Raw genomic sequence first — 24881 nt, forward strand, 5'->3', positions numbered from 1 at the left:
CAATCCACTGTACTGAATATGAGGGCTTCTGCTGTACTGACTGGCCAGTGTATCAGCTTTTTCTATCTATGTTCAGTCTCTAACAGGGCTGTGTGTTCCTTGAGGAAATTACATGCCTTACACCTCCATAGCCTGAATGACTGTCCTTTACACTCCATGGGCCATCTATAAATGGTGGCTGATGATGACGGTGATTGCTCCTTTATTCACCACACATTTGCTGAGCCCCTATTATATGCAGCGCTGATTAGGGACTAAGGGTACAACGTTGAACAAGAGAGGCAAGCTCCATTGTCCTCACGGAGGCCACCATCTGGAGAGAGGTACTAGCTTGACAGCTGGGGCTCTGATATGAGCCCAAGCCGGAACGGTGAGTAGGAAAGAGGATGCACATTTTGCAGAGGGGGTAACGCGGCTAATGTCACACACTAAACAGATGAACTTCCTGCCACTTTTGTAGCTGCATGGGATCTTTCACTGCACGGGACAGATTTTTGGCAGAAGCAAAGGCTCTGGGAGTCTAGCAAAAATAAGAAAGCAGAAAAATATTAAAGCAAGACTGCAAAAGTCAGTGCTGCACACTCCATCACAAGTGTGAAAATAGCTCCACATTCTGAGAACACCTGACCGGCACTCTTCAAAAATCTCAAGGTCATGAAAGACAAGGAAAGACTGAGGAGCTGTCACAGATTGCAGGAGACTCAGATGTGACAACAAAGCCATGTGGGATCCTGGATTCGATCCTGGGCCAGGAAAAGGACATTAGTGGAAAAACTGGCAAAATGCAAATAAAATCTGTCATTTAGTTAATAATATTGAGCCAATGTTATTTTCTTAGTTTTGATCATCACACTGTGGTTATATAAAACGTTCACTTTAGGGGAAGCTGAGTGAAGGGTATACGGGAACTCTCTGCACTACTTTCGCTACTCTTCTGCAAGTCTAAAATTATCTCGAATGGAAAACAGGCATTCACACAGGCACCTCCGATACCCAGGTATCTGTGTGAAGGGGCTGTCCAGGCCTTCCTGAGGCATCGTATCCTCCTCCCATCTGCAGGCAAGGATGCAGAAACGTTTTCCAGGCAAAGGGGAGGGTCCCCTTCTCCTTCACCCTTGGATGGAGCAAATATCAAGTATCTGTCCCACATGGTGCTCACTGCGCATGCAAGGGGCAGGAGGCAGAGAAGCAAAAAAGGAGGAGAGGGGAGTTAATATCTGTCAATTGATCCATTTTTCGTAGCCATCATTTTAAGCACCTACTGTGTCCCAGGCACAGCAACCCTCCTTATACACATGCTCTCCATGAATCCTCATCATGTCTCCGTTTTTTTCAGGAGACGGAGGCCCAGAGAAGTTCAAAAATTTATCCACAGTTCTAGCTGCTAGGTGAGAGAGGCAGGACTCTAACAGGCTCAGCCTGTCTCCAGAGCCAGTGCAGGCTACAGAGATGCTGGGGGTGGCCCGGCCTTGGAGGCATTGTCCGGCCCCTGTTCTGGAGCATTTCCAGGGTCCTGGTCTGTGAGTTCCAGTGAGTTGCCTGTTGTCCTGGCCCAGGAAGTTTTTCTCTGTGTCTGACCTGCAATTGTCCCCTTGCTTCCTGCCAGACCTCAGTGGCACATTTCACTCCTCCTGGGACACATGGACCCCACTTCATACATAGGAAGTACATGGCAGATCTTCAGCTTCCCCTTCCCACTCGCCCCTTTCCAGAAGCCCTCATGACAGATCTGATGCAGTCACCCCACCTCCATGGATCCCACCCTAGTTCCCCAGGCACCCTCTTCATCCAAACTCCTTAAAGTCATGCCTGCTGAAAAGACCAGTTTCTACCCCCAGGCACTGAGTCAGACACAGAATTGCTGTCAGAACTGGAGAAAACACAGCAGTCATAGTAACGGTAGCTCCTGTTCATTGACTGTTCACAGTACACTGGACACTGTCTTGCACACTGTACACACCTTTGTCCTAATTCTGAAAGCAACCTTAAAAGGGAAACATTACTAATCCTTTTTCACAGATAATGCCAGTGAGGCCAAGGGATTTTCTTTAATAACCTATGTCAACTAGGAAGTGGCGGAGGAGGATGGAAGACTGGGTTTGTCTAGTTGCAAAACCCCTATTTCCACTGTGGCAATGAGGCGCCCCCTACTAACATTAACATACTGCAAATACAAGATGGGATATTTGGAAATAGTTTGCCCGTGTTGCTGCTAAGCCTCATAATAATCCTGTAGATTCAATCCCATATCCCCATTTTACAGTACACATTGATGCAAGTAGTTTTGAAAATGAGACACAGAGAGAAGCCCTATGGAGGCATGTGGTTGTAAGAGCACCATTTAGGAACTCAGTGTTGGTGGTGAGTGAGGATGAGGCCAACACTGACAGTAAGGCATATTCCCCGTGTTTCCAAAATGGGAGGGGTCTTCAAGGAACCATCACACCATTGCCACAGGAACTGATGGCTGATAGGACAGAATTCTTAACTTGCTGCTGCGGGCTTCACCTGCAGTCTTGACTGCTAAGCAGCACTCACACTGGACAAGAAGAGGGCTGCACAAATGCTGAGCAAACTCAGATCTGTGTAGATGCCCTGAGGGAACTTGGGATCCTCTAGCGTATCATGGCCCTTGCAAGTCCAAACCTGCCCACTTCTGCTCCAGCCTCCAAAGACAGCAGCCCCACCCTCCCGGGGCCTGGGGTAAAGTCGGGAGACCCACTGGGCTGCACGGCCACACTCTGTTCCATTGTGCCCATGTCTGTCCCTGCTGCTGCTGCCCTGGAATTGTTCAGGCTCCATGATGTTGTTTTTTAAATCATAAAATCCGCTCCAGGCCGGGCGCGGTGGCTCACGCTTGTAATCCCAGCACTTTGGGAGGCCGAGGCGGGCGGATCACGAGGTCAGGAGATCGAGACCACAGTGAAACCCCGTCTCTACTAAAAAAGACAAAAAATTAGCCGGGCGTGGTGGCGGGCGCCTGTAGTCCCAGCTACTCGGAGAGGCTGAGGCAGGAGAATGGCGTGAACCTGGGAGGCGGAGCTTGCAGTGAGCCGAGATTGCGCCACTGCACTCCAGCCTGGGCGACAGAGCGAGACTCCGTCTCAAAAAAAAAAAAAAAAAAAAAAAAAAAAATCCGCTCCACACTCCTGTACCTTTCCTGGGCGAGCTCTCTCGGGCTTTTAATTGAATTTGCAGTTTCTGGTGCATCCCTGTTACACAGAATGCTTGGGATGGGCAGACAGAAGTGCCCGTGAGAACCAAAACAAGGAAACTTTGACATGATTCAAGGCTTCCATACCACCCTATGAAAAAAAATAGGAGAGAAAGAAAGAAAAGAAAGTGCGGCTTGTTCCAGCACCTGCAGAGGATGTGAGCCAGCCAGCAAATTCACTACACACCTTGCATATGAATGAACAGACACACACGGGTTTGGTGGGCAACAGAGAAGGCAGGCGGAGCTCTGGAGTGTGAGTGGTATATCAAACAAGACAGACGGACACGGGGCGGGGTGTGCAGGGACAGAATTCTGACCGGCAGTCAGCATCTGGCTTCTGGCCCCTGCTCTGCCCCACATTTCCAACCATGTGACCTCAAGCAAGTGGCTTCCCTCTTCTGGCCCTGGATGTCCTTTTGTAACAAACATGTGTGGCCATATCAGAGGACACACAAGGCTTCCTCCCACCAGTCCTAAGATTCTAATCTGCCATGATGCGATCTCCAGCCTTGTCCGTGTTGAGGGGCCGGTAGCCAAAGGAGGGAGCTCAGGGTGCCCAGGCCCTCCCTGCTTGTCAGTCTGGGGACAACTGTCTACCGTGGCTAAAGCAGGTGTCTGCGGCCATGATGAAGGTAAGATCCCACAAAGGGATCCTGAGGGGGCTCTAGAGATGGGGTCTGGCAGCAGAGAAGGTAGTCAGAGGACCTTCAGGCTAGGAAGTCATCATCACTCTGCGAGATGAAACCACGAAACAGGCAGTGAGTGAGTCACCAGAGATAATGAGCTCCGAGGCAGGAAGACGCAGGAGTCTAATGACGTTCTTTTCCTGTCCTGATGAGCTCTCTGGTCCATAGGCCAGCAGAGCACCCAAGCCCAGAGCAATGGGTCAGGGGGTCTGGCTTCAACCTGGGGCAGCTGCTCCTTGGAAGGAACCAGGCAGCAACAGTGATTCCGGCACCCCAGCCCAGCCCAGATGCACGGTGGCTGAAAACCACGCCTCAAGCTCCGGGGGAACTCCCTGGCTATTCTTGGAAACACAGAGACTCCTGGCTCCCTGTCAGAGCTGTTCCCCACTCTAAAAAGCCCAGGAGTCACTGCCACAATATTTTTCCTTCTGAAGGAGGTGGCATCTCAGTAACTGCAAAGTGGTGCTCCCTTGACAGCAGTATTAATCACCTGTCTCCATCTCAGCCCCAGCCATGAGAGAGGAACAGGAGGAAGACAGAGCCAGAGGACCTGGTGTTGTTCACTGTCCTCATCCAAGGGCATGGGTGCAGCAGTCTATTCTGTCTCTTCCTCAAGCTCATTGTCACTTCCCAGAGGGGCCTGGGGTCAGGCCTCATTCAGGTTCCCTAGAGTGGGAAGGATTGATGAGGAGCCGGGTAGCTCTCCCTGGCCACCTCTAAAGGAGCTGCACCACACTGGGCCTGCGAAGAGGAGACCAGGCCCACAGACCCAGGCAGGATGGAGGAGATGGGAGGGGTCAGCAAGGGGCCAAATTCAAGAGTCTCTTCCCATCCCTACCTTTAGCCTCCCTTCCTGACCATCCTGCACATGCCCACCAAGTCCAACTCCCAAAGCCATGGCTTCAGACTCATGTCACCGCCTTGCTCAAACTATGACTCCCCTGAAGGGAAAAGTCCAGATTCTTTAGCTCTCTGCCTTTGATCTTCCCACATTACCTGCTGGCCCCTCCTGTGGACAGGCTAGACTGCAGCTGGCGTTGATCTAGTCTGCGACTTTTGTACCCCTTGCCTCCCCTCATCCTCCTTTGAATGCTGCCATTTCTCCACCTGCCTCCCCATTCCCAGCTGTCCAAATCCCGCCAACTTTTCAAAGGGTAAAGCCCACCTCCTAGAAGAGCCTTCCCTGAACCCTCTGAGCTCATCAAGACTTCTTCCTGCTGTGCTCCTATAGAGTCTGATATGGGAGGCTCTGCCAAGGTGACATTGTAAAGCTGAGGCATGTCCCAGACCCCTGGGGGAGGAGGGAACCTGAGATGCCCTGGGAAGTTGGGCAGGTGAGACAGGAAGGCCTTGGCATTCATGACGTTTGGACATGTCAAGCACCTGTGCTACACAAATGAGTTGGGTACTGCAGGTGTCCTTCCAACATGAGCAGATCATGTCAGCCAAGGGCAGGCTTGGAAAAGCATAATGCTGCTTCCCCCTGAGCACATGCCATCATAGGTGCACAGTAAAACTTCTAGATGAATAAATGCTGGGCTAGCAGAGTGACAGCCATAACACCGAGCTGCTCCCACCAAGATGGTGTCAGCCATGGGAGGACTGTAGGGCAGTTAAGCCGTGATTTTAAGCTGGAGTAATAGTTGAAGAGAGTGCAGAAATGGCCTGAATGCCTAGCAAGTGGATATATTCAGACAAGCCGGATGGGTCTTCCAAGAATTGGAGCCAGAGAGAGACTACCAGAGAAGCGAAAATTCACCCCAAGTCAGAGCAAAATGGCTGGAAGCCAAGAAAGAAATCTGGGGGCGGTGTTTAGTGAGCGGTTGGGGGTAGAACCGATTGCTCCCTGAGCTGTCGTTCAGACTAGCACCAGCCCTGCTCTTCCACTTGTCTCGCTGTGCAGTTCATATCTCTTCCATTTTGTATGCACTTATTCCCAGCATCCAGAGCTGCACCTGCCACCCTCCATGAATGCAATGTTCACAAGTGAAGTAGTGGGAGGTGGCTGGTAAACTGGGGAGAATGGGACCCTTAGTCTATTGTTGCCATTTGAGAATGGCAACAATATTTCAAAAGAAGACAGAAATTGGAACTTTTATTTGAAATCTCCCTATCATGAAATCCTGGCAACTAACTCATCACACTAGTTGAGCCAAAGCACTTCCAGCTTGCATCCTCTACTCACACCATCTAAAACACCAATGCCAAACAAGCAACCAGAGCTAACAACATTGTTGTGCTTTTTGAAGGCCTCAAAACAGCCCTCTGACCAAGCAGGGCAGGGTTATTACTCCATCTTTAAGAGTTGAAGAAGCTGGCCCAGAGAGGCTTCTCTATTTCCACAAGATTACTCAGCTAGTTAGTAGCAAAGGCAGGATCAGAACTCACATCTCAACATTCTGCCTCACAGGCTCCTCTCCCAAATGCCACATTGTCTCCACAGCCTCATGGACAGCAGAGCCAAAGCAGTTAACAAAATAGTCTGAGACCAATGGTGTTGGTTAGGTGATCATGGTATCCTTAGCAGAGAAATAGATAGGCAGTCTACTACATTCTCACTTAATCTCTTTAAGTAGGAGAGTTCTACATCAAGCAATCAGAAGTCTAATTTTAATCACCAAAACAGAGAGTTATGGCCCCTGATTAATTCCCAGAGTTGAGCCAATTGACAGATGCAGAACCCTTGAATGAAGGGGAGACTTGGTCCTCTTGAGGAAGACCCCTGCCAAAAATTTACATTCGTAATATTTCTCCCAGCTTTCTCCAAAGGGACCTCTCCTTACCAGGGTAACTATGCACTGGGAAAATAAAATAGACTTTTGGAGGATTACTAGATTATGTGAGGGCTCTGACCAGGCTCTACTGACACTAATTCCTAGAGACCCAAAACATCACTGTAGCCCCCAGTCAAAGGAGCGGTTTCTGGAGGTCAGGCAATCAATGGAGATTTAGCTCAGTTCCTTCTCACAGTGGGTCCAGTGGGTCTCCAAACCCATCCTGTAGTTACCTTTCTGGTTCCAGAACACATAATTGGGATAGGCATATTCAGCAACTTGCAGAATCGCCACTGCCCAGGACTGGCTAGATTCTTTTAATCTGTTAAGAATATGTATCCAAAACTTGTTAATAAGGCAGCAAGCCCACCTCAGGAGAATCTATTTTGTTTGTTTACTATTTACCATCCACAAGGGGCCTAAACCTATGAGATAGATGCTAACGGTTAGAAAAGATGGTAACGTGAGTGATTTCCATCCAGTAGAGAAGATAGTCCAAAGCCTTATGATTTTATTGCCCTGTGAGACATTAAGTTTTGTATCTAATTTAGCAATCTTATTCCAGATTTCTTCCACATATATATGTATATATAATGTATATATATAATTTTTCCTGTATCCTCTTTTATTATTTATTTATTTATTTTGAGATGGAGTCTTGCTCTGTCACCCAGGCTGGAGTGCAGTGGCACAATCTTGGCTCACTGCAACCTCCGCTTCCGGGTTCAAGTGATTCTCCTGCCTCAGCCTCCCAAGTAACTGGGATTACAGGCACCCACCACCACGCCCGGCTAATTTTGTATTTTTAGTAGAGATGAGGTTTTACCATGTCGGCCAGGCTGGTCTCAAACTCCTGACCTTAAGTGATCCACTGGCCTCAGCCTCCCAAAGTGCTGGGATTATAGGCCCGAATCCTCTCTTAAACCCAGCTTTGTCATTCTGCTAGTTGTCTCATTCATGAGTTAAATAAATCTTTGACATGTAATTGTTTGAGAAACAGATTTTTAATCTTTCGAAAAATATTACTTTAACAGTGTACATGACTCAAAAAATAAACATTCACAGGAAAATTCTGTAGCTGGGATGGATTAGGAGGCTGAGTGAGCTCCACTGTCCCATTTCTTCTCCCCTCCTCTGGCCCCCTCCAGCCCAACACATTCAACTCACACCCTAGCCCACCAGCAGCCCAAGAGGCCCGCAGGAAAGCCTGCACGCTTCTTCTTTTAATGGGGATCTGTGCGTCAAGTTCGGCCGTTGTGGTTGTAGTACTTACTGCTTGCAAAGTAAGAGGTGGCTGACACCAAATCATATTGGGACACAGGCATGTTTCAGGTAATTGAGAGCATGACAACCTCTCCAGGAGTCAGAGATAAAAGCCAGGAGAAAGAGCAATGTTGTCTGACAGCGTAGGGGCCGGTGGATCCTTTATGTAAATAACTTGAAAAATAAATACACAAGAAAAGCAGCAACTGTGAAGCTGTGGTTTCCAGAAGATGGGGAAAGCTTGTCTGAAGTTTAGCCCTTGCTTTCCATGTTGAGGAGCAAGGGCCAGGGCCACTGGTGTGCGTGTGTGTGTGTGTGTGTGTGTGTGCGCGCGCGCGCACACTGGGGGACAGGAAATGAGACACTGCTGATTCAAGTCCACCCTCAGCTCCCCAGGGTCCTACTCAAACCACATATCTTCTGGAAATCTTCCCTGACCACTGATCACTGGATATCCCAGTAGTATGGCCCTTCTCTGAACCAGCCCCATTTTTTTTTTTCTTTTTTTTTCAGAGACAAGGTCTTGCTTTGTTATCCAGGCTGGAGTGCAGTGGTGCAATCTCGGCTCACTGCAACCTCCACCTCCTGGGTTCAAGCGATTCTCCTGTCTCAGCCTCTTGAGTAGCTGGGATCACAGGTTCCTGCCACCAGGCCCAGCTAATTTATGTATTTTTTTTTAGTAGAGATGGGGTTTCACCATGTTGGCCAGGCTGGTCTCGAACTCCTGACCTCAGGTGATCTACCCACCTCGGCCTCTCAAAGCTCTGGGATTACAGGCGTGAGCCACCCTGCCCGGCCACTAGCCCTTTTTGCCTATAGTACTTCACACCATACTTTACTTTATGCTCTTTATTTTATTAGGAGTTAGCAGGCCTATGTTTTAGTCCTGGGGTTCTGTATCTTGTTAGCTGAGTGACTTTGGGCAAGTTACTTAATCTCCATCTCCCTCTCTAAGCCACAGTTTTATCACCTATCAAATGAGTACGTAAGAAAGTTTCCTACTGTCTCTACTCCGTGGGTCAGTAAACATCAAGTCCTAGGTTCCCATCCTGGCTCCACGCATACAATATCAACAACAAAAAATACTGAGGAACCCACTTAACTGCTGCTGCTCATTTTATACATCTAGGAAGTGGGAGTGATGATAACAGTATCTACCCCATTGGGGTAGTTTTACAGATTGAGTTGTTGTAAAGTTTCAATGAGATAATGTATGTTGAGTGAGGATACTGATGCCTGGCATACCGTAAGCCCTCAGTCCGTGTTAACTATTTTAACTGAAAAAGCTTTGAAGTAGTAAGATGCCTATCAAATGAGAAGTTTTATAATTACGATTGCCTGTTTTCTTGTATTCTTCTCTGACTGTCTCGGATTTGTTAGTTATGCCTTCTTAGGTAGATTTCAAGTTCGTAAAACAATTCGACAACTATTTATTGAATACTTTAGAAATGCCATGCAATGTAGATAACAAAATAAGCAAGACAGAGTCATTATCTTCCAGGAGACCACAGTGCAGGGAGAGAAACAAGTCCACAGGTGATTAACATGTTCCATGACGGAGATGCCGGCACATGGAAGGGGTCATCCCCCCAGGCTGGACTTTCCAAAGACAAGACTGGGTCACATGGTTTTTTAAAAGTCCCCTCCTCATTCCTCTGCATCTTTTACTCTACTCCTAGGACAGGGCTTTGTATGTGATAGAAGGTCAATGTATATTAGTCAAATAAACATGTAGAATTGAGCAATCATTCTTATTATCTAGGTTACCCAGAGTCCTTTTGATGGCGGGGGGGAGGATGGAACTAATATTAGGAAGGAAACTAGTATTAATAGAGAACCTGGCACATCCCAAATACTGGGAAAGACATTTTATATATGGACCAGTGGTGTGCTGGGGCTGGTGTGTGGCTCACTCTTCCTCACTCTACATTTAAAGAAGGCAGGTTGGTGGCTTCAAATCAGCTACAGTTTGAGTCTTTACACAATAAAATCATTAAATACTTCAAATTAGAGCATTATTATTTTTGGAGAGCTAGTTGTTAAAATATTTACCAGCACACACTATATGGTCCTCTTGCAATAATCTAGTTACAGGTGAAGGAATTAGGATTCACACTTGAACCCTGGAGGTGGAGGCTGCAGTGAGCTGAGATCACCCCACTGCACTCCAGCCTGGGCAATAGAGTGAGACTCCGTCTTGGAAAAATAATAATTGTTATATATATGTATATATACATATATATGTGTGTATATATATATATATATATGAATTAGGATTCAGAGAGGTTGAGTAATTTGCTCCAGGTCACACAGATCATAGAAGGCAGACTTGAGACTTAAACTCATCTAATTCCAAAGCCCTGGCTTTTCCCTCTGTAACTTGTGACCCACCCATCCCCCTTGTGTCCCAGTGGGCTTGATCAGGAACAGATTAGTGCATTGTCTGTACTTCATCCTGGCTGAAGGGCAGAACAGAAAAGCTTCACTCTCTACTCAGTCTCCTTGTAAAAGTCAGAGCTCCCTGGACCAGGCACACCCATGTTCACTACAGCATTATTTGTAATAGCAGAAGTGGAAGCAACCTAATTGTCTACTAATGGATGAGTAGATAGAGAAAATGTGGTATCCACATACAATGGAATATTATTCAGCCTTAAGAGAAGGAAATCCTAATGGAATCAGACAGAGAGCCAAGAAGTAAACCCATGCATCTATAGTCAATCAATTCTCAACAAAGGGGCCAAGAACACACAGTGAGAAAAGGGCAGTCTCTTCAATGAGTGGTATTGGGAAAACTGGCTGTCCACATGCTGAAGAATGAAATTGTATGCTTATCTCACCCTTTATAAAAGAATCAAGTCAAAATAAAGACTTAAATGTAATACTTGAAACTGTAAAATAGAAGAAAATATAGGGGAAAAGCTGTAAGATGTTGGTCTGGGCCAGGCACAGTGGCTCACGCCTGTAATCTCAGCACTTTGGGAGGCCGAAGTGGATGGATCACGAGGTCAGGAGTTCGAGACCATCTTGGCCAACATGGTGAGATCCCGTCTCTACTAAAAAAATAATAATAATAATACAAAAATTAGCCAGGCGTGGTGGCAGACGCCTGTAGTCCCAGCTACTTGGGAGGCTGAGGCAGAGAATTGCTTGAACCTGGCAGGCGGAGGTTGCAGTGAGCCGAGATCACACCACAGCACTTCAGCCTGGGTGACAGAGCAAGACTCCATCTCAAAAACAATAATAATAAATAAAAAAGATGTTGATTTGGCAATTATTTTTTGCATATGACCCCAAAAGCACAGTCAACAAAAGAAAAATCAAATTGAATTACATCAAACTAAAATGTTTCTATGAAGTAAAGGAAACAATAATTTGAGAGAAAATATTTGCAAATCATATATCAGATAAGGAGCTCATATACAAAACATATAAGGAACTCAAACTACTCAATACCAAGATAAAAAATAACCGTTTAAGAATGTGCAAAGGACCTGAATAGGCATTTCTCAAAAAAAAAAGACATGCGAAAGGTCAACATATATTTTTTTAAAATGCTCAACATCACTATTCATCAGGGAAATGCAAAATAAAGCCACAGTGAGATGTCACCTCACGCTGGATAGAATGGCTATTATCAAAAATATGATAGACCACAAATAGTACCAAGGATGCAGAGAAAAGGGAATACTTATAAAAGGTTGATGGGAATATAAATTAACATAGCCATTTTGGAGAATAATATGCAGGTTCCTCAAAAAACTAAATATAGGATTACCATATAATCCAGCAATCTCACATCTGGGTATATCTCCAAAGGAACTAAGATCAGCACGTTGAAGAGATATCTGTACCCTCATGTTTATGGTGGCATTATTCACAATAGCCAAGATTTGGAAACAACCTAAGTGCCCATCAACAGATAAAGATTGAAAAAAACAATGTGATCTATATATCTACAATGGAATACAATCCAGCCTTTACAAAGAATGAAATTCTGTCATTTATGACAACTTGGGTGAATATAGGGGACAGTACACTAAATGAAATAAGCCAAGCACAGAAAGACAAACATTGTGTGATCTCGCTTATATGTGCAACCTACAAATTTGAACTCATAGAAGTAGAAGGTAAAATGGTGGTTATCAGAGCCTATTGGCAGAGTAGGGGTTGACTAAGTTTTAATTAGACAACAGGAATAAGTTCTGGTGATCCATTGCATAGCCACCTGACTATAGTTAGTAATGACAAGTTGTCTATTTCAAAATTGCTAAAATAATGAATTTTGAATGTTCTCACCACAAAAAAATAAGTAAGTGAGGTGATGGGTATGTTAATTAGCCTCATTTGCTCATTCCACAATACATACATGTATTGAAGCATTATATTGTACCCCATAAATACATTCAATTATTATTTTTCAATAAAAATACAATTTTTTTTTAAAAAAGAAGAAAATCCTGTCACATGCTACAACATGGATGAACCTTGAAGACAGCATGCTAAGGGAAATAGGCAGGCAGAAAAAGACAAATACTGCATTATGTGAGGTACCTAAAGGAGTCAAATTCATAGAGACAGAAGGTAAAATGATGGTGGCCAGAGGCTGCAGAGAGAGTAAAATGGAGAATTCGTGTTGAATGGGTATAGAGCTTCAGTGTTGCAAGACGAGAAAGTTCTGGAGATCTATTTTACAATAACGTAAATATTCTTAACATTATCAAACTGTACACATCAAAATTATTAAAATGGTAAATTTCAAGTTATGTGAATAAAATAATAATAAATTCTTTTATTTATACCACAATAAAAGAAAATAAATTGTGATCCCCACAGACACACACCTGACCTGCAGCAAAAAGGAATGAATGGACCCCTGGGCTCACTGTGGGCCTCCATGTGCAGCATTTGAGAGGCAGCCACCACCATAGGAGTCACCAGGCTTGGAGACTGACACCAGGAGACCCAAGCAGCTCCGGAGGCAACGGGAGAGACAGATGACAGTACGTAGGTAGCTGCCGGGAAGACAGACCTGCATTTGAATCCTGACTGTGCCACTTCCCTAGAGGAGTCACTCAACCTCTGTGAGGTGCAGTGGCCACATCAGACGGTCTCTCTTCCTCCAGTGGGTCTGGGTAGTTAAAGAAAATATGCCTAGTACAGATGTCACTTTACTCAGTAAATATCCACTCATTCAATTACAGAAAGCTACAAGTAAATAACAAGAAGGGGAGATCTCAGCAGTAAAAAGCGACCCTGTTCTCTTGTTCAGTGCTTCTTTGTGGACTGTACAGTTCTATCTCTGAGCAGGCCCTCAAGGACGAATCTACAAAGTTTATAGTACTTCTGCTTCCACCAAGTTGAAAGAGTGCAATAGAACCGGCCTCGCTGGCTTCAAGATCTCCTGCCACCCCTTTCCCCAGGAACTGAGCTCCAGAATCCCCTCTCCATTACCCCCCCCACCCCCCACTATTTGCATGTAAATGAAAAAGGAAGAAAGGGAAGCCTGGGACCATGTTGACTATGAATGAAAATTTGTCTAATTTCTCCAGCTTCTGCGAGAGCTGCCCCTGAGCTCTGTCTGCACAGCAAAATCCAGACCTCTGAAGCATCTAATTTGGAAATTGTGGGCTGTCCGAGTGGCAGCTCTCCAAGCTGTTAGCTTGATGCTTGTCCTGGTCCCTCTGCAGGTAGCAGTTCCAATCAGTGATAGGCTCTGCCACCTTAGCCCTGCTCATTAGAGTCAGGGCCAATTATGTCCCAGCCCTGGAAGCTGAACCTAACAGCAGCCTCTGGTTCCAAGGGCTGTTCCCCAGTGGGTGGGACAGAGCAGGCCAGCAGCAGCCTGGGCTGGGGAGGGGCATGGAAGGTCTCTGCCCTCCTGGGTGGTAGGGAAGCCAGACTGTTGAAAAAGAATTCAAAGGACAGAACAAGACTTTCTTAGCTCTCCTCGGGCTTCCAGCTAGCTGGTGACACAGCCGAGACCTGCAATTAGAAAAACAACTGCCTGAGGCAACAGCTCTGCTGGTTAATTGGTGCCTAACCTGGGTATTTAGCCATTTTTATATATAAACACACACATCCCTGTAACACACAGTGCATGGGTTTTTGTCTTTAAATTTTAAAATGATTTTCCGCCGTCACCTTTTGATAAATGCTGTTATCAGTAATTTCCTCATTTCGTGCTTTGATTTCCTTTTTTATTGCATATGTAATCTCTGACCCACATGGGTGATATGGCATGCCAGGTGTGGGCCTACAAATATCACCAGAAAAAAAAAAAAAATGAGAGAAAAGGTTGTGTTTACTCTCTCTGAAAACACAGCCCTTTATGGTTTCTGTTGGAGAGGCCACAGGATCACCCTGGCACTGGCATGTGGATATACTCCTTCCTTCAAATGCATCAGCTAAGATTAAAGCACTAATTTATTTGAAAGGCTATGTATCAGTTTTGATCTGGGGGAATAAAATACTGGTCCACCACAACTTATGCTGTGTGTATATCATCACAAACAAGCTTTGATTATTGTGTGTGTGTGCATGTGTGTGTGTGTACACATTTGCATATGAATTAGGATTTATTGAATGCCCACTATTTTGGCACTGTGGACTATACTTCTATATTTAAAAGCAGTCTCCAACTTACTCAAGTTCTAAAACTTTGGAATATATTCATTCCTTTATTTGTACATCCTCTTTACAAATGTTCAGGGTCTACTATGCACTAAAGACCAAGGGCAAGATCTTATGTGAGGTCATTCTCGACCTCACATGCTGGGGGCAGCGATGGGGCTGGGGGAAATAAGAGGCAAGCCATCACATACGTTGTGATACATATCATAATGAAAATGAAGAAGATAAACCTAGCATATGTAGAAAATACGATCCGGGGCAGCGTGGAAATATTGTATCAGACAGATCTAGGCTCAAATACCAGCTTCAGTTCTCACCACCTGTGTGGCCTTGATTAACACTTTACTTTCCATCTCTGAGTCTCCGTTTCCTCATCTGTAAAATGGGACTAATAATTTCTATCTTTTATGGCTGTCACAAAGATTAAAGCTGATGCATATAAGGCAGATAATATAGTCAGTATTTAAAAGTGGTAGATATTATTCACTTGGATACATTGAATGTACTGTGGGCAAGAAAAGCCTCTGCTTGAAAAATGAACACCTTAATAGAGTATGTGTTTTAAAGCAAGGTTTGTCACCCCAAATGCAGCTCTGGATGGACAAACGCGGAAAAGTGCGGGTGTTGTTGGTTATAGTCTGTAAGGGACTTCATCCAGTCCAATACCATCATTTTAGAATAAAAAATCAGAGGACAAGAAAAGTTAACTATACCTAAGCCACCAATTAGATGACAGAACTGAGACTAGAACCTAAGACTCCTAATTCTAGAGACCTCCATAAAGACCCATCTGAGTCCATTTTTCTTGGAAAGAAAGCCGAGCAGTGAGAACTAAAAAAGGTGGATCTCCTGGAGGCAGAGAATAGTAGTAGTTACCAGAGGCTGGGAAAGGGAGGGGGAGATGGAGAGAGGTTGGTTAATAGATACAAAAATTCAGTTAGATAGACAGAATAAGATCTAGCAATAATAGTATAGTACGGTGACTAATTAGCAATAACATATTGTATCATTAAAAATAGATGGAAGAGAAGATTGGAATATTCTCAACATAAAGGAAAGATAAGTGTTTGAGGTGACAGATATCCCAGTTTCCCTCATTTGTTCATTACACAGTGCATGCACGTATCAAACTGTCACACGTACCTCCAAAATATGTGCAACTATTACATGTGTACTGCTAATCAGCAAATTAGCAGATTGCCAAATCTTCAAAGAAACTGGGCAGCGGGCCCCAAGGAATAGTGCTGTGGGTCTGGGAAGAAATCTATGGGATTCCAGCTCTACTTTTCATTTATTTGCTTTTTGTGTCCATTCTATTACACTGTCCTGGATCTCTGTGTCTGGCAGACAGAAACTCAGCGGCTATGACTAGAGGTACTATCAAATTGACTGTCTTCAGACAAGCTGCTCATTTCAACCATTATTCCAGTTCCCCCAGTGGGGCTGCTCCAGGGCCGAAGCTGCCAGTGGACCCTGCCCTCTCCTGGCTGGCATTGGTGCCCTGACCTCTCCAGTCACCCCCAGCCCCAGCAGCACTTGTGAGCTGCCACAGGCTGATGGAACAGGGACTGGGCAGGACAGGGAGGGAGGACGTGGGGATACTCAGGTGGGCAGACTTTCCTGAGCCACAGAGAATCTGGGTTCTGCCCCAAGCTGGACTGGCTGTGATCTTGACCTAAGGAGACACCAGAGCTGCCAGCCTCCAAAAGCTTCCTGGGGTCAGAGGCTCCACCTGTTGCTCAAGAGCTCCCTGGCTCCTTTTCTAGACAGAAGAATGTTCAGAGGCACTGCCTGGGGACCCTCTGCCCTGGCCCGTTCTTGCTGCCAGGCTTTGGGGCAGGCACCCTCCCTGGCCTGTGGGAGCTTGGCTGCTCAAAGGCACATGGACACTGCTGGCCACACGTGCCCCTGTCCCTGCCCTTTGCTCCTCTCCTCCTACCAGGATTATGGACTCCTGTGGCTGTGACGTTACCATGGAGACAGGGTGTGGGGAGATGCTGCAGAGGGCAGGGAGCAGCCCAGGGATGAAGACGAGATGAAAGCGAGAGAAGCTGGGAGGCTCCAGCATCCTGCGCGCTCGGGGAGGTAGTGCAGGCCCCATGCCAAGTTCCAAGTGGAGCCTCCAAGGCCTCAAGTCCCAAAGCTGGCCTGAGAACAGCTCCTTGGAAATCCCCTGTACCTCCTTCTCTGATACCTTCCCTCACCTATCACAGTGAAGGAGTTAACTTTTTTCTCCAGATTTACTCAAGTCATTCAACAAGTAATTACTAAGCTATGGACCGGGTCATCAGAGACATCCAGATTGGAAAGCCCAAGAGGGCAGGCTCTGAAGGCTCAGCCCTGCTGGGAGATGCTACAGACAGCACCAAATGTTGCCACCTGTGTGCTAAGACAGGCCTGTTGGAAGATGCATCTGCAAGGCCACAGGATCCTCATTTACAGGGGCCCAGAACACCTTGCTAGCACCATCAGCATCCCCTATGTCCTTACAGACTGGCCAGCTGGGCAAACTTAATGATGGGGCTCCCGGTTTCAGAGACTGAGGCCTGCTAGTTTTGTCTAAGAGGTCCTTGATCTTCTTCTCTATGGAGAGTACAGGTCCCAGGCCTCCCATCCACCACCGCCAGCAAAGCTGAACTCAGTGGCAGGAGTCAGGAAGCCCTCCTTACCGCTGACTCCACCCCACACATCAGGGAGCAGCAGTAAAATGACTTCTGGAAATGCACCCTGGGCACAGTCAAGCCCTGTCCAGATGCAGGGGTTGTTACTATTGTTACTATTACCTGGTGGAGGTCAGGGATCCCCCAAGGCAGACTGGAGTATATGAGAGAAGAACATTGCTTTGTGTGAGGCATGGTGAGAGTTAAAGACTTGGATTTTAGTCCTGACTCTGCCCCCAAGAGATCCTGGGTAATTCACTTGGCCTACCGGAATTCAGTGTGCTCATCTGTGAAATTAGAGCATTAGTCTGAGATCCTGGTGTATAGGAGGCATTTAATAAATGCTTGTGGAATGAACACTGAGTAAACAACTTCAAATCCCTGAGTTCCTTATGACTATATAAAGCACTTAATATGCACACCCAGCTGCCCTCACGGGGAGCAATTCCTGAGTTTCTTATAACTATAAAAGGCATTTAACATGCACGCCCAATCACCACCCTCACTGGGCCTGTGCCCAAGTGCCCCAGGAATCCAGGTTCCCGTGGGTCTTCCCTTGCTGGAACATCCAAAGGACCCGCTTCCTTCCCCTCTCTTCCTCCAAACTCCCTTTACTTTCACCCCTTACCAACCATTGTGCCAGCAGGTCAGTAAATCCTTTTTAATCCTGAACTCCCAGTTGTACTAATTGCTTTCTTTCTTGTCCTCATTTGCCTTCTAACTCAGGAGATGAGGCTTCAATTAGATAAGTGGGCAGCTATTCTCAAACAGGTGACTAGGAAGGAAAACAGTCCTACTCTGGAGGAAACAAAAGATGTCTATAAGGAACAGGAGCCACCAAGGCAGGAAGCTCCCTTACAGGAGTAAAGAGTGTTCTCCTCCGACCCCCAAGCCCCCCACACCCACCAATTCACGTCCACCTGGAGGCTCAGAAGGTGACCTCATTTGGAAGTGGTCTTTGCCGACATTATTAGTTAAGGATGAGATAGGTTCATTCTGGATTACAGTGGACCCTAAATCAACGCCTGGTGTACCCTTATAAGAAGCGGAGAGGAGACAGAGAGCCATGGGGGAGAGACAATCATGTGAAGACAGAGGCAGAGATTGGGGTGATGCTGCCACATGCCAAGGAGCACCAGGAGCCATGGGGAGCAGGAAGAGACAAGACAGGATCCTCCCCTGGAGCCTTTAGAGGAAGCACGGCCATGCAGGAACAGGTATCATGCTCCATGCAGGAGCAGTGTTTAAGGCATGTGGCTGAGAGCTCTACAGAGCTTCTCCCACCTTCCCTCTCCCTCTGGAGACCTTCTGGATGCCCTGGGTCTCAGGTAGCCCACACAGGTGGGCAGCCAATCTGCTCTACATGCTTCTGAGCAAATCTCAGCCTGCTCTGCAAGAGGAAAATATTCATTCATTCACTCCTTCATCTATGCAACAAGTATTTATTGGCATCCTACTACTTCCCACGCATGTGCTAGATGGAGCACCCAGAAACTCCCCCTTCTCCTGCCCCCTCCTTGCTGCCCAGTTCCTAAGATCTGACTGATGAGGTAGGAGTAATCAATGTACCTTAGGTGGTTATTATTATTAAAGACAATAGCACAGCATTCAAGGAGCATATGCACGTCACGTGATACACTGAGCACTGAATTGCCTAATCTGCTTCCCTGTGAGAAAACGGGAATGTTGGTGGTGCTGTAGCCCATCACATAAAGTGAACCCCTCAAAATACATAAGTACAAGCCTGGTCCTACTTTTACATTTCACTTATCTCTATTTCCCAGGCAGTGGAGTAGAGCTGAATAATAAGGCTCACCAAATCAGCAATTTTGAACCCAGAAATGAGAAGAAAGGACAAGAGGATGATTTTTGGAGCTGGTTAAATTGGGGAAACTTTTAATGTGGCTACCTGCAGCCACAGTGTGGTGCACTTCATCTGTGGCCATTGGTCACGGGGTTTGGCGTGGTAGGAAGTGGGCCGTGTCAGTGACGGGTCCCAGATCTGGGACTGGTCTGCTTCTAAGCAGCCATAAGATCCTGAACACATTACTTCCCTCTCCAAGTACAATTTTCTCATTCATGTGTAGAGTTAGTGTAGGTCCCTTTCTTTACAGCCTTGACACTGTGGAATGTCTCGTCTAAATCACTTGCTGGAGGAGCATTCCAGCCTGCCTTAATAATGTGGAGGACTTCAGGGATGAGCAGAAGATAGTGTGTGCTGCTGTCTTATTACGGCGTGCGTGCGTGTTTGCAGGGGCGGGACTCGATGACAGTCCCACTTTGTGCAGTGCAGTGGGCAGGCACCTGGAGCTAGAGAGGTATGGACTCCATTCCAGCCTTTGAGGAATTTGCCATCTAGGGAAGGAAACAGACCAGTAAATAAGCAACGACAACATAACTCAATACTGTATGCTAGAGAAATACAGAAGAGAGGCCCTGGGCCCAGGCAGGTGAAAGAGTGTAGGAAGGAAAATCGGGGAAGCCTCCCTGGAAGAGGTGATACCTGGGCTCCATTTTAAAAGCTGAGTAGGCGTTAACCTTATAGGTTAAGGGCTGGAGCATTCTGGCAGAGAAAACAACACTACATGTTAGAAGGTTACAGGTGGCACACTGGGTGCAGAGGAACAACAGATGTCCACAGATCCATTTTCTTTCCTATTCCCTGTAACTTCCACCTATTTCAACTCTCTCATCCACATCTTTATACCCACTTGCCACCCTGTCTTCACCTTTCTTCTCTTTTTCTTCCATTCTCTGTAGCTATGGAGAGGAATGAGTTCCATGAGCCACGGAGGGAGCAGAAGAGAAAAGCCTACACAGGATGAGAAGGCCTACACTGGAGGTGGGTACTGCATGGCGGCGGCAGCCCCTCCCCTCCCAGCCTCAATTGAGGGCACCACTTATGCTGCGGCCCTTCCAGGAGGGTGCTCAGCCCCGCATCCCTGTGCCTCATTACCACCTCCCCTACCCTCTCATAAAGACTCTGTTCCTTTCAGGTGCCCACCAACCATTTATGCCCACTCTATCTCTCTTTGTCACTGCCATCCATACATTCCTGGTCACTTCCCCTCCCTCACTGTCTTTGGCACTAGCTCACTGTCTTCCACTCCAGCCCACGTTGTGCCATGAACTCAGCTGAAATCAGCTTCCAACAGCTTGGCCTCTTGATGCCTGGCCTCCTACTCCCCAAGCACACCCTTCACGTTAGTCACCTGCTCCTATGATTGCATCCTGAGCACTGACATCGCCAGGGGTGTTCCTCTCCGAGGTTAAAAATTTAGTTACTCCACTGTGTGACCACAATTGCCTCTGCAACCCAGCTCAAGTGCTCAGTGATTCCAAATATACCAGTTCTCTGATTTCGTCAATACCATAAGTCCACCGATTCTATCAGCCTATCTTCCCTTCCCTTTCAATCTGGCTTAGGTTTCTGGCCCAATATGCATACACTTTTACCAATATCCTTAATTCCCTTGCTTCATTGTTCTTAAATCATCCTTGGCTTCTCTCTTCCCCTCATCCTCCATAGCCCATCAGTCACTGAGTTCTGGCGAATTTAAGATATCTTTTCAGGTCTTTCAAGTCTCCCTACCTCCACTGCCCCTCCCTAGTCCAGGCTGCCAGCATTGCTGTACTGAACAACTGCAAACTCTCCTAGGTACTCTGCTTCCAGTCTTGAATCTTCTATAATCAGTTCCCCCACATAGCAGCCTCTGTGATTTTTTTTTTTTTTTTTTTTTTTTTTTGACAGAGTCTCACTGTGTTGTGCAGGCTGGAGTGCAGTGGCGTGATCTCACTGCACCATCTGCTTCCTGGATTCAAGTAATTCCCATGCCTCAGCCACCCCAGTAGCTGGGATTACAGATGTGAGCCACCACATTCAGCTAAGTTTTGTAGTAGAGATGAGCTTTTGCCATGCTGGCCAGGCTACTCTCAAAACTCCTGGCTTCAAGTGATCTGCCTGTCTTGGCCTCCCAAAGTGCTGGGATTACAGGCGTAAGCCACCATGTCTGGCCAATTTTTTGTTGCTGTTGTTGTTTTGTTGTTTGTTTGTTTGTTTGTTTGTTTTACTGCAAATTGAATCACTGGAGTTGTTCCTGTGCTTAAAACCCAATTCTTCAAGATGGCTTCTTGTTTCCCTCAGGATGGAATCCAGTCTCCTTCATAAGACTTCAAGGTTCATAGTCTGGCCCCTGCCTATGCCTTTGGCCTTACCTTGTACCATCTTCACTTCAAATTCCATTCTTTAGCAGCTGAGTTTCTTCAAAACTCCATGGCCTAACCTGAGCCAGGTGTGGAGGAAAAACCCCGGGCAGAAGTGAGTTCTAGTCCAGCTCTCCTACTTCCCTGCTGTGTAACATTGGGTTCTTCCAAGTATAACACTCTATGCCAATTCATACCTGGTCTAATGTCTTCATCTGCAATGGTGTCTTTCTTCCCTCCAGAAGAGAGAATATAAAATTTGGACCACAAGTTGGGAAGGGTTTTGTGGACATTTCTCTGCCCACTGATAATTACGGTAAGGATAATGATAATGAATGTTCGCTGAGAGCTTACCATGCGTCAGTTACTGAGACAAGCACTTTATGTGCATGGCTCACTTCCTTTGCACAAAACCCAATCAGGTAAGTATATGGTCATCCTGTTTTATGAAGGGATAAACAACTGCATCTCGAAGGGCTGATAGTAACTTGGTAGATGTCACATAACTCATGACTGATAGAACAAAGATCTGATCCTGCATTAGCCTGGCTTCTGAGTGCTCTGAACCACTTTGTTAAACTAAGTAACTAGAGGGACAGGGGATGCATAGCCCAATTCTTAAAAGTGCTTTGTGGAAAGATAGGTTCAAACTGTTACTGCTTTTGGAGGGTCTTGGGTAGAATCATGCTTATCTGTACCTTTTAAAGTAAGGACTAGTCCAATTCCCCAAACTCTAAACATAGAAATCACCAAAGCACTAACGGCATCCCTCAATAACAGCTCTTTTCTGTCTTCAGGTCCCCAGGCTGACCTGAACAAACACACCTCTGTATGTTTCCTCAACAGCCCCCCAATACCTTTTTCTCCATGTGTGTGTCTGATTGAAGTAGCTTCCAACCATTCAATATTCCCCAACTTCCATGCCCTGTGACAACTGTGAAAAATTTCCATCCAACCTATAATGTCATCACAGCTGAGGGAGGGCAGATAGTGCAGGTTAAGGATGAAGGAGAGAAGGCATGAAGTATGTTGCTGACCTATGAGATACCTCTAGTGGGGGATGCCTCAGACACTGCCACTCTTGTTAAGCTGCAAGTAAAGTAGAGGGAGAGTGTCGCTATGGGGAAGTAAGCTGTCTCTCACCTACCCATCACTTATCCACTCACCCACTCTCACTCAACAATTTAAGTAACTACCAAGTGCCTAGCACCATTTTAGGTTATAATAGATTTTAGAGAAGGATGAGACAAATTCTGTGCTTCAAGGAGCTCACGGTCTGGTGGAGAAGACAAGAAATGCACAATTGAGAGATTAGCATTAAGCATTAAGTTGGCTCCTCACAGAAGACAGGCCACCAGGGAGATTTTGTGTCATTAGTCACAATGTGACTCTAGAGTGATCCCAGACCTTCAACTATACATATTACTAAAGAAAAATAGTGTGTGGAAACATGGATCCACTGCGGCGCGGGGGCAGGCGGTGGGAGGCAGTGCTGACATCCTCTGCCTGGGACCCTGCAAATTAGGTTCTGCTTGTCAACACACGTCTCATATTGACCCTGCCATAAATGAGTGAAAGAGCTGAAAGGGCTGAGTCCAAAAAAGGATGAACCAAGGAAGATGACCCAGGAACGGAAGTGCCTTCTGAAATCTTCTACCATAGCTAAACGGTGAGCATTTGTAGCTGGCCAGAAATAGATGCACATCAATTACAAGAGAGTCCTCCCCAAGAAGGGATTCATACACCAAGAAAAAGGCCAACAAGAGGGATTATCTTTATGGATTGGGGAATCTCAGGACCAGAAGCTATTGTGTTCCATCCTCCTTTCTCAGGCAGGACCATACTTCACCTAAAAACACGATAGCATTTCCTCCTGCCGTGAATGACTCCACAAGCTGCAGAACACATATTTCTGCCAGCTTTGGGGGTCTGCTCATGTGAAGTTCTTTAGCCCTCTCAATCTGAGAAAAGAAAAGTCACCTTGTCCTTGTACACCAGTATGTTCTCCTTATTTTTTGTTTTTAATAAAAAGTGGCCTGTGTCAGAGTGCAACATACCATGTGACGCTGCCAATCAGGAAGGCTCCAAACATGAGGTAGCAGACAGAGAGCCCAGGAAACCAGGAAGAAAAATTAGGCCATGAAAAGCCATCACCAGGATAACTTATGCCTCTTCCTAGCTCATGTGGGTAAGATGGAAATGAATTCAGCTGCACTTAAATCAAAGGGATGACAAGCAATTCAAACCCCTATCTCGCTCAAAATGAGCAAGAGCTGCTGACAGGTGAAAGCCAAAGAATTTTGGTGCAGGTAAGTGGAGAGTGTAAGAAAGAAGTATATCCTTGAATTTTGTGAACGTTTTAGAAACATGATTTCAGAAATGTAAAATCAGGTGCTGAATTACTGCAAAAGGACAACAGCTCAAAATGTTGTTTCTTACTTAAGCATCTTAACAATAACAATCATTACAGTTAACATTCAAAGAGCGCTCACTTTTCCCAGGGACTCTTTCAAATGTCTTGTCTCTATTGCCTTAATTAATTACTGTGACCCAATTAGGTTGGTATTAACATCCACTTACGGGTGAGAACCCCCAGGTGATAGAGGTTAATTAACTTGCTCATGGTCACATAGCTAGTAAGTGTTAGAGTCAGGATTCAAATCCTGGAAGTCTAATTCCGGAGCCCACAGGTTTAACTACCATATGGTGTTGTTTTTAAAGGGTTTAAATAGGTGACTAAATATTGATATATGTCATTCATAAAACTCATGGTGAGGCTCAACAACAGAGGAGTCTTCTCACTTATTATGAGGTGAACCCGATTATTACAGTCCCTTATTTGTGCCTGAAATAACTGATGAGCAGGTTAAGTTATTTAAGTTATTTAAGGCCTGCCCAGGGACATCCAGGCCTTGCCTGCCTCTGTCTATCAGAAAAGCATTGATCAGTGTTTTTTGGTTTTTTTGTTTGTTTGTTTTTTGAGACAGAGTCCCGCTCTGTCGCCCAGGTTGGAGTGCAGTGGCACGATACTGTCTCACTGCAACCTCCACCTCCCAGGTTCAAGCAATTCTCCTGCCTCAGCCTCCTGAGTAGCTGAGACCACAGGTGCATGCTGCTAGACCCTCATTTTTTTGTGTGTTTTAGTAGAGATGGGGTTTCACTGTGTTGCCCAGGCTGGTCGCGAACCCCTGAGCTCAGACAATCTGCCCACCTCAGCCTCCCAAAGGGATGGGATTACAGGCGTGAGCCACCGCGTCTGGCTAATCAGCTCATTTTTTAAAGGCAGCTCTCATGAGTCACTCCCGTGTCCGTGCAGGATCCCAGGCTATCCCGCCCTCACCTTTCTGTAAAATGTGGAAGCTTAGTCTTGGAGTTATAACAAGTTTTCCTTCTATGGTATAAGAAAGCAACCCCAAAGACCTAATTGTCGGCAGAAGTCTGGCTT

The 24881-nt window shown here is 46.1% G+C and overlaps 1 protein-coding gene across 3 annotated transcripts in view; it reads right to left on the bottom strand.

Moving 5' to 3' along the window:
* DRD2 (dopamine receptor D2) overlaps positions 1-24881 on the bottom strand; it is a 65889-nt gene that overhangs the window by 34822 nt on the left and 6186 nt on the right. Inside the window, exon 1 of one of the 3 annotated variants that reach the window (XM_055273175.1) lies at positions 14085-14103. The exons of the other annotated variants lie outside the window; for them this stretch is intronic. The gene's annotated coding sequence lies outside the window, so the exon portion shown is untranslated. Of the gene's footprint in view, positions 1-14084; positions 14104-24881 lie in introns of those variants that run through there. 3 annotated transcript variants of the gene reach the window in all.

The sequence above is a fragment of the Symphalangus syndactylus genome, chromosome 3 (assembly GCF_028878055.3).
Source record: "Symphalangus syndactylus isolate Jambi chromosome 3, NHGRI_mSymSyn1-v2.1_pri, whole genome shotgun sequence".
NCBI classification, from domain to species: Eukaryota; Metazoa; Chordata; class Mammalia; order Primates; family Hylobatidae; genus Symphalangus; species Symphalangus syndactylus.